The 9,771-nt window shown below is 38.2% G+C and overlaps 1 pseudogene; it reads right to left on the bottom strand.

The window, feature by feature from the left end:
- LOC137943653 (uncharacterized) overlaps positions 1-8,186 on the bottom strand; it is an 11,158-nt pseudogene extending 2,972 nt beyond the window's left edge.
- Between the last annotated feature and the right edge of the window lie 1,585 nt (positions 8,187-9,771).

Raw genomic sequence — 9,771 nt, 5'->3', positions numbered from 1 at the left:
CATTTAATTTAGTCTAGCATTATTCTCAAGATCTAATAATTCCTGACACAGCAAATCATGAAATCTCGATTGCTTTACAGGTTAGAAAGATCAAACAATTACGTATTTGACATCTAACCTAGTAGTAGATTGCAACGAGTAATAAACTAGTAGGCCTCCTACGGATTAAACGAGACAATCAAGAAATAAAATTTCAGAAGAACATCAGATACTCAAAACATAAATTGAACTATGAAAATAATCAGATCTCACAGTTGTACTGATACCGAGGCTTCAGTTTCCTTCGACCAAATCAGAAAGTTTAGCCACACAGGGCCATGAAGAAATCTGAAGAAAAAAACTAGAGAAAAGAGAGAGGAAAATCTAGAGAAGAGAAAATGAGGTCAGGGGCACCGAACTCCTTTTCTTCTTTTATTCCCCTTCTTTCTCCCGATTTAGTGTTTTTCTTTTCATGCATCTGGTCTGGATCACAGTGCACGTGCCACAACTTCAAGCCCGGTTTCGACCCAGATGCAGACCGTATTGCTCAAAACTCAAAACATAAAAGTTGTCTAAAGTTTTCTTGGAATCCATAGCATCTTGAATAATTGCCATCAGAGCTTGGATGAGAGAGTTATGCCCATATTACATAGCAATGTCGAAACTGTCCAAAATCGCCCAATTAACTTCATTTTTCACTTAACGCTTCCATTTGCATCCTAAATCAAAATATAAGAATAATGAGTATATTTAGGCACAAAATAATTATAAAATCCTAAGCATTAAGGGATAAGAATATGACATTTTACATTCTCATCATTAGTCTTCTATTTATTTTGACTTATTTAATTATGATCGAACTTATCTTTAAGTGTTAGAGTTTGGGTGTAATTAGGCCAATGGTAGTTTAATTATAATTGGACTCTACTACTTTCCTCTATTATAAATAGGGGTTCATGTACTCTGATTACATAAAGATAATGAAGTTTTTCTCTTTTCCATAAATTCAACACGAAAACCAATTCTTCTTGCTCAAGTAGGCCTTTGTAATGCCAAAATGCTGCCTCAAAGTCATTGACTTCTTGGTTACAGAAATTGAGCTCGACCTTACTGAACTCCACTATACTCTTTGAATAAAATGAGTTGAAATACTCACTACACAGCCATATTTCGGAAATGCTCCCTCTAGTTGGGCATTTCCTCGCAATGATCACTCTCTCAAGGCAAGGAATCTCTCTTGGCTATGCATTTAGTCCTATCCATGCTTGCAAAAATAAACTTTTAGTCAAAAAAGAGTTGGGGTGTTGGCCCATGTGGCTTCTCAAAAGGTGGTGAATTGAGAATTACAAATTAAAATTTAATTAAGGTGTGGAAATATAAAACCAATCATGAAATTTCTTTTGATTTCAGGATTCCGTATTAATGAGATCAACAACTTAGAGAGTAAGAAAGAAGAAGTGAGGAGGAGAAGAGAAGTGGTGACGTGAGGTGAATGGACAGAGAGACAAAAACACTTTGACACAATTGTGTAGCTCGAGGTATTTGAGAAGCTTTTGTTGGTTCTTTCCATAAACCTTTTTGTGTCTCTTGAAGGAAATGCATTCGAAATATTAGAATTACTATTATTAGATCAATTAAGTTTTGTTATCATCAAAATCAAGAAGGGAGTCAATGCTTGGTCAATAATCACCCTTTTTTTATGATAACAAAACCTAATTTATAAAAATTAAATTAAATCACCCCTATGAGTAGGAACTTGGAAAGCTTTTTTCAATTTTAGGGAAATAGCTCCCCCTTATTCTATGCACATAAAATTTTAAAAATTTAATTTTTTATTTCAGTGCTTTAGTGACTTGTGTATTTTCTCCCCCTTCTGTCTTATTCAAAAAGATATTGCAAGTGAAAATTTATAGACAAAAAGTGGCTCAGAGGCCTTTCATATATGATAAAAAATTTCATAAAGCATGTATACAAGGCATATTTTTAAATGTAAATACAAAATGTTTATAAGAGAGTGTCGGCTCTGTCAAGAGAAGGTGGCATTCTAGTACTGAAGCCATGGCAGAGGAGCAGAGCAGCTGAGTACAATCTCAAGCATAGATCAGATCCTTAGTTGTCCCTATCAAATTTCATTCTAACCCATCTTGAGCTCTTCTTGTGTAGCCACTATCGTAGTTTGGGTCATTCTCAACTTGTCAATCGCCTCCTTAAGCTATTGAAACCGGTCAAATGGTAAGGATCCCAAGCCAATGGCCTCTATGTATAGTTTTTTAGAGGATATTACAATGTCTATAATACCCTTAGGGCTACAAGCTTTACATATGAAAAGACATAAGTAAACTTCTTGACTAATTACACCCTTGTGCCATCTTTATGAGATGACACCATATTTACCATCAGGCATGCCACCTCTCTTGGATGTGTGAGCCTTTTCCATACTCGTGTGGCTTGAGCCCATCTTCTAACACTCCCCCCTTAAGCTGGGGGTGAGAAAACGTCGTAAATGCCCAACTTGCTACAAATGGTGGATAGGATTTTGCGAGTGACTGGCTTTGGGGGGATGTCTATAACTTGTCCTTGTGAGGAAATATGTTTGAGAGATAATATGTTGGCTTGGAATTTTTCTCGTATAAAATGGCAGTCCACCTCAATGTGTTTTTTGCTTTCATGGAAGACTGAATTTAAAGTGATATGGATCACTGGTTTATTATAGTAGTGTATATCCATATGAGCTCCTTTATAGAATCCCAATTCAATAAGAAATGACCTGATCCATAGAATCTCACTGATTGTGTGTCATGGTCCTGCATTCTGCTTCTGTACTAGACCTTGCAACCACATTATGCTTTTTGCTTCTCCATGTAACCAAGTTTCCTCCAACCATTATACAGTACCCAGAGGTGGATTTTCTATCATCCAGGGATTCGGCCCAATCTGCATCTGAGAACCCTTCTATGTTGAACTAACCATGATTTTTATAGAGACTTCCTAGAACTCCTTTCAAATATCACAATATTCTTTCCAATTCATGCCAATGAGTAAGTTGTGGTTTGTGCATGTATTGACTTACCACACTTATTTCAAATGAGATATTTGATCCTTGTTACACATAGGTAAATAAGTTTCCCCACAAGTTTTTGATATTTCCTAATATCCACATCTTCTTTAAAACCTTCAGATAATTTGTTATTTGAATCCATGGGGGTATTTGCTTGTCTACACCCCATCATTCGTATCTCCTCTAGTAGATCAAGGACATATTTTATCTGAGATAGTATAATCCCATGATTGGACTGTAACACCTCAATACCCAAAAACGTATTTAAGTAGTCCAAGGTCTTTTATCTTGAACTCTTCACATATCTTCTTTTTGGCACCTAGAATGTCATTGGAATCACTACCGGTTAAGACAATATCATCAACATAGACTACCAAAATTACTATCCTGTAGAAGTTAGAATCCCATAAGAAGGACTCTAGGTTAATGTGGAAGAAGAAGGAGAGGAGAGAGAGAGGAGACAAAAAGGAGAAGGATGTGAGAGAGGAGAGTTTGGATTAAGGGAAGGAGAGAATGTGTCAAGGGAGAAGAGAGGGTGGATGGACGATTTCTGAAATAGAGGAGAAGGCTTGAATGTCTTAGTTCTTAGGTGTTGGAAGTTAGGGCACAAGCCCACACGACCAAGGAAGGCCCACATATCTAAGAGTATTATAAGATGGGCCACACGACCAAAGAAGGCCCACAAGATGGGCCCAAGCCCATAAGAAGTAGGACCCACCATGATTACCACGAGCTAGCATCTTTATCACATAAGTTGGAAGATCAAGAAGGATTCATAAAGTCATATTTATCTTATGGTCATGTCCTAGAAGAATTCTAGTTTGAGTTATGTTTATCTTTTATCTATATTGAGTTATTTAATTATGCTAGGACTTATATTTAAGTGTTAGAGTTTGAGTGCAATTGGGACAAAGGTAGTTTTATTGTAATTGGACTCTACCACCTTCCTCTATTATAAATAGAGGTTCATGTACTCTGATTATAATAAGTTTTATGAAGTCAATGAAGTATTTCACTTTTCCATAAATTCAACATGGTATCAGATCAGGTTTTGTGAGTTGACTTGGTCAACCCACAGAGATAATGAGATCTTTTTCTCTAAACCCTAAACCCTAACTCTAGGTTCGTAGTTTTTTTTTTCAGTCACTACACCCGTAGATTGCTTTGCATTTTTTTACCTCTATATGGAGTTTTTCATATTGCAAATATAATGAAGGAAAGATATTTGAGTCTAATTTCCAAGGAAAATGAGTTTTTCCAATCAAAGTTATCTACAGAGAGATATCAATATTTGAATGACCAAAGGTTAGATTGCAAAAAGGTTCGAGCAGCAGTAGAAAACTTCAAATTATGAGGTATTTTTTGTAGGATTACTTTAAATGAATTTCGAAACCAGATATGAAATTCAAAAATCAAAATCGTACCTCCTGACATGGCATCAACTTTTGACAAACAGAGCTTCTCAGCTATCGTCTCCGACGAACAAAATGTCTCTTCTATCACAGAGGCTCATCGATGGCAACGTTCAAGCATACATCTGCCAGACCAGACCCCCTTTTATAGCCTCCTCTCCATCAAAGGAGATCAAAAACTTGATGTAGAATTTTAGTTACATCGACTTTTATACCTCGCAAGCGTATGAATCGTTCATGTAATCTAGCAGTAAGCGAGCGTCATATCCACAGGGAGGATTGAATTTCGTGTATTCTTCAGTCAACTAGCCTAACCAAATATGATGAATTAATATGAACTAAACACTAATTATATCCTAAATTATCAAGCAATAATTTAATTAACTATTTGCACAACAGGAAACGTCAACTTTGGATTTTATCGTGATTCGTGCCTCTCTCGAGCGCCACGTAACCACGAATCGGGATTCTCAATCCTTGCGTCTAGCCCCTCTCGGGCGCTTAGAGTTAATGACCAAGATCAGATTACAATAGAATGCAGAGAATTAATTTCCTATTGTGATGATGCTAAAATTATCAACTCTGGATTTTATCGTGATTCGTGCCTCTCTCTAGCGCCACGTAACCACGAATCCGAATTCTCAATCCTTGCGTCTAGCCCCTCTCGGGCGCCTAGAGTTAAAGACAGAAATCGGATTAAAATACCAAAATCCAACCTCAATTATAATCTTACCCTAATTAACTAATTTAATCAAATATCAAGAAAACAAATCTTAAATAAACCTTAATTATCAAATCAGATTCAATTAACATTCAAAACCTAAGTTCAAACCACATAAAAAATTAAATTCAATAATGACGAATTACTCCCCTTCTTCCTCCTCTCGCTCGGGCAGCAACTCGTTCTCACGGGTGCTGCGATTTCCGGAAATTGGTGGCGTCAGGTAGCAACAGTGAGTGGCCGGAGGTAGAGACGACGCCGGCGACGACGGTTAGAAGCCGACGAACGGAGGTAACATCCGGCGAAGAACGAAACAGAGCTGACGTTCTCTAACCGGCTCTCTCGAGTCTCGGTTGGAGTCGGAATGGCTCCGGGACTGGTCGGAATATGTAAACGACGCCGGAGGATGGTCGGAAAGCGGAGTTGGCACCGGAGAAGCCCTCTCGGATCACTTCTCGGCCTGGCGAGCGACGACTGTCGAACTCACCTCGATGGAGACTCTCTCGAGCTCTCCTCGGGTTTGTTCTCGGTTGCTGGACGGCAGTGGACGGCGGTGGACGACGGTGGCGCGGCGGAGGGTATTGGCCCGGCGAACGACGGTGGGGAACTCCTCTCAGGTCCTCCCCTGTTTTCGGTCAAACAAACTCTGTTTTTTGTCTCCCTTTTTCCTTCTCTTCACGCTGCCTTCCCTCCTCGGGTTTTCCCTCTCGGGTCCCCTTTCGACCTTAAATAATCTTATTTATTTTAAAACGATTTGACCTAAAAATCATCTCCATTTCACTAAGGGTATTTTGGTAAATATCTCTTTCTCCACCATAATTCTCCTGAAATTCCATAATTAAATCTATAAAAAGCATTTCAGGAAGAAATAAACCTTAAAAACAATAAAATATAATTCAGGAGAGAAAAATATGCAATATCGACAGTGATTAATGCCAAATTCAATAAATGCTCATTTCATTTGAAAACCGATAAATAACCACCTATAACACAATTATAAAGGTTATTCTATTAAAATTAACTTAGTTCTCATGTCAGAATATAGCATCTATCACACCCCCGAACCTAAATCTTTGCTAGTCCCTAGCAAAACAACAATCAAACCAAAATTAAGCCTAGGAAAATAAAATGCCACTTTCGTAGGGAGCATGATTGCATTTAGCGCATGCAACAAGCCGTTAAACCCCTACTCTGCAGTAGTGGACGAGTTATGTCTCGTGAGGGTTTGCATGGAATTTACCCACAAAATTCATATAAATCAATAATATAAAAAGAAAAACTGAAGAAAATTTACTCCTCATTAGCATATGACTAACATTTAGTATCGTAAAATATCTGAAAATCATATGAGATTTTGCGAAATATTAAAACCTGTATAAAATATAGCCTATTATCAATCCAAATACACTCATTGTTACTCCACCTGAACCAATGTGACCCATAAGCTATTACTTCAACAGAACAAAGAGGCAGCAAATAACAATAAAATCTTGGTCACATCACAATTAAGAGAAAATAGTAAAGTAAGCCTGTTGTCTTACAATCTCACAAAAGAAATATACCAATTTCAATCTTGACTTGCAACTTCTTTCAAATTACAATTCATCATCAAAGTTAAGGAAACTCATTGCTTCCAGATTTAGAACCATTTTACGCTATTACCAGCGTATTTTTTTTCTTCACTGAATACTTTTGGTATTACCACCATTTTGTATTCGTCTTCACTGCACATGCACTTATTTTTAAGTAACCGACTATTCCGGTGCATGTCCCTGGGTTTGCCCAGGCTGTTTCTGAAGTTATCTGTCTTTTGCAAGCAAGAACATTTCCATTTGCATTCATACATTACAACAAGGAATTTCGCTGAGGTATAAAAAGGAATGAGTTCAAACAGGCATACAAGACTATTCAGACTAACATAGATCAACACTAGATTTACATGTTCTCTTTTGCAACTAAGTTCCAAGTCTAATGCAATAGTAAGTTATCCCATTGAATTCTCATGAATCACAACAAATGATATCAGATTTCTAATAGGCATATTCCACACAGTTTTACGAAAATTTTTGAAACACATTTGATCAACTTATTTTAACTCTACTAATGTTAACCACATACTATGAGGAGTAATTTGAAGACCACGAACAAAAAAAAATCAAAAGAAAATCATTGTTAAGATATAAAAGATTTGTTTCTCCCCCCAAACCTAAACCTGGCATTGTCCTCAATGGGGAAAAGTTAAAACACTAGAACGACTACAAAAAGAAAGGGTTAAACTCCCTCAGGGCTCCTAAATCTATAGGTGGGACCATATGTGTTTGGTCATCAACAATAATACCGAAAAGTCAATAAAGACCCCCAGGAATGATACATAGTCTCCCTCGAAGAAGGTTTACTCGTATCAGTCGTACCCGTAGGTAATCATCCGTAGATGAAACCGCTATCCCACATCACACTTTGAAGAAATCTCCGTGTGACTGGCCACTGAAGGCAGCAGGAATCACGCGCTGAACACAAGTCCTTAAGTTACTCACCATAAGGTTTTCATTCAATACTTCAAGATCGAACTGGTCAATCCCAGAACGGTTGTTTGAGTACAGACCTCTCAAACTAGGGACCAAAAGTCTGGTCATCGACTACCGGAACCATTTATGCTCTCAGCCGGCAAATAAGAATGAAGGAACCAAATAAATAAATAAATAAATAAATAAGTAAATAAATAAATAAATAAAATAAAATAAAAATAAAACTGTAATGTACAAAGGGATAGAAACGTGGGGATTGCCCACAATGTGCTAAGTTTATAGTCGTAAGCAAGACTTTGACGCATTCAAGATGAATTCTCAAGATACGGTTTGAGCCTCTGACCGTCAACTTTGAAGACCGACCTGTCTCCGTGATTGCGGATCTCAATAGCGCCATGACGAAACATCTGTGTGACCTCAAATGGACCGGACCACCTGGATCTTAGCTTCCCTGTTGCAGGTAACTGTAATGGTTCACCCTGATTGGCCATGGTAGCTCCTACTTTGACTTCGGGTGTTTTCCTACAAATTTGTTCTACCTTTTCAACAAAGGGAGCTAATGGTCCACCTAGGGAGCGGCGCCCGTGCATAAAAATACAAAAAGAAACAAAACAAACTATCAAATTAAGCTAACAAACTCACTACTAAAAATATGAACTAACTAGAAGAAATAAAAATAATTCCATAAAAAAAAAATTACCAAGCTAAAATTATGAAAGCAAAAAAAAATAATAATAAAATAAAATAAAATAAAAATAAATAAATAAATAAATAAATAAAATAATAAAATAATAAAATAAAATAAAAATAAATCTAACCTAAGACCATGGAGAACAAAGAAATACACTTAATTATGTGCCTCCCCGGTAACGGCGCCAAAAACTTGATGTAGAATTTTAGTTACATCGACTTTTATACCTCGCAAGCGTACGAATCGTTCATGTAATCTAGCAGTAAGCGAGGGTCATATCCACAGGGAGGATTGAATTTCGTGTATTCTTCAGTCAACTAGCCTAACCAAATATGATGAATTAATATGAACTAAACACTAATTATATCCTAAATTATCAAGCAATAATTTAATTAACTATTTGCACAACAGGAAACGTCAACTCTGGATTTTACCATGATTCGTGCCTCTCTCGAGCACCATGTAACCACGAATCCGGATTCTCAATCCTTGCGTCTAGCCCCTCTCGGGCGCATAGAGTTAATGACCAAGATCAGATTACAATAGAATGCAGAGAATTAATTTCCTATTGTGATGATGCTAAAATTATCAACTCTGGATTTTATCGTGATTCGTGCCTCTCTCGAGCGCCAGGTAACCACGAATCCGAATTCTCAATCCTTGCGTCTAGCCCCTCTCGGGCGCCTAGAGTTAAAGACAGAAATCGAATTAAAATACCAAAATCCAACCTCAATTATAATCTTACCCTAATTAACTAATTTAATCAAATATCAAGAAAACAAATCTTAAATAAACCTTAATTATCAAATCAGATTCAATTAACATTCAAAACTTAAGTTCAAACCATATAAAAAATTAAATTCAATAATGACGAATTACTCCCCTTCTTCCTCCTCTCGCTCGGGCAGCAACTCGTCCTCACGGGTGCTGCGATTTCCGGAAATTGGTGGCGTCGGGTAGCAACAGTGAGTGGCCGGAGGTAGAGACGACGCCGGCGACGACGGTTAGAAGCCGACGGACGAAGGTAACATCTGGCGAAGAACGAAACAGAGCTGACGTTCTCTAACCGGCTCTCTCGAGTCTTGGTTGGAGTCGGAATGGCTCCGGGACTGGTCGGAATATGTAAACAACACCGGAGGATGGTCGAAAAGCGGAGTTGGCACCGGAGAAGCCCTCTCGGATCACTTCTCGGCCTGGCGAGCGACGACTGTCGAACTCACCTCGATGGAGACTCTCTCGAGCTCTCCTCGGGTTTGTTCTCAGTTGTTGGACGGCAGTGGACGGCGGTGGACAACGGTGGCGTGGCGGAGGGTATTGGCCCGGCGAACGACGGTGGGGAACTCCTCTCGGGTCCTCCCCTGTTTCCGGTCAAACAAACTCTGTTT

Source organism: Aristolochia californica, unplaced genomic scaffold (genome assembly GCF_029961685.1).
Source record: "Aristolochia californica isolate CCGP_79_NKW_82.1479 unplaced genomic scaffold, dmAriCali1.0.hap1 SCAF_11, whole genome shotgun sequence".
In the NCBI taxonomy this organism is placed as follows: domain Eukaryota; kingdom Viridiplantae; phylum Streptophyta; class Magnoliopsida; order Piperales; family Aristolochiaceae; genus Aristolochia; species Aristolochia californica.
Note: the sequence above shows the minus strand (reverse complement) of the source record. Positions and strands in the feature narration are given on the sequence as shown.